The sequence below is a fragment of the Myotis brandtii genome, unplaced genomic scaffold (genome assembly GCF_000412655.1).
Source record: "Myotis brandtii unplaced genomic scaffold, ASM41265v1 scaffold115, whole genome shotgun sequence".
Lineage (NCBI taxonomy): Eukaryota > Metazoa > Chordata > Mammalia > Chiroptera > Vespertilionidae > Myotis > Myotis brandtii.
The window spans coordinates 16,832,611-16,833,406 of NW_005353967.1; positions in this window are offsets into that span (position 1 = coordinate 16,832,611).

Sequence of the window (796 nt, forward strand, 5' to 3'; positions counted from 1 at the left end):
CAGTAGCCAGGGATACAATTTACAAAGGCCACGGAGCGATGACGCGGAAATGCAGGTGCCATTGGAAGAAGTTACTGCTTACAGTTCCTGAGGACAGTGGGCCAGGTGGGGAAGAAACAGATTTGGTCAGGAAGCAGGAGTGGAGAGAAGGGATGCCCAGCCCAGAGCCTTGACAGGTTTCCAAAGGAAAGGGAGGCAGGGCAGAAGAAACAGCTGACTGGCTAGTTTGAATAATACTGGTGGCTGTGGCTACAAAGGTGACCTCTAGTGGCTTGGTACCTGGCCCTGGGCTAGTTGAGGGCAGGGGACATACTGGCTGGGTATGTGAGTTAGACAAGGAGGTGGTTCAGACCATGGCTGCAGTTCTCAGGGGGAGATGTAAGCAACTTTGAGTGTTAGTTGGGCTCTATGATGAGTAGATGTCAAACAGACAAAGACAGACTCTAAAAAAACACAGAACATGATCGTGTAGGGCCTTGCAGATCAGGTTAAAATTCCTAGAGTGCGCAAGCTGGTTGTACCCGGGAGTAGCAGGAATCCTTCCACTCACCACAGACGGGTCCACTAACCACAGTGGCTATGGTGACAGTCACCAAGGTGAACACCAACTGCTCATACTCAGTTTTTCAGGTAAGATTCCCACCTATTTCCTGATTTCTTTTAGGCTCTTTCCTGATTTCTTTTAGGCTAATTTGTGCAGCTGGTTACAAGTCTAATCTGATCACTCCTGGTATTATTTGGTATGTGTTGATTTTTCATTCAAGTCCGATTTTTTGTTTCTGTTCCAAGAAAATAA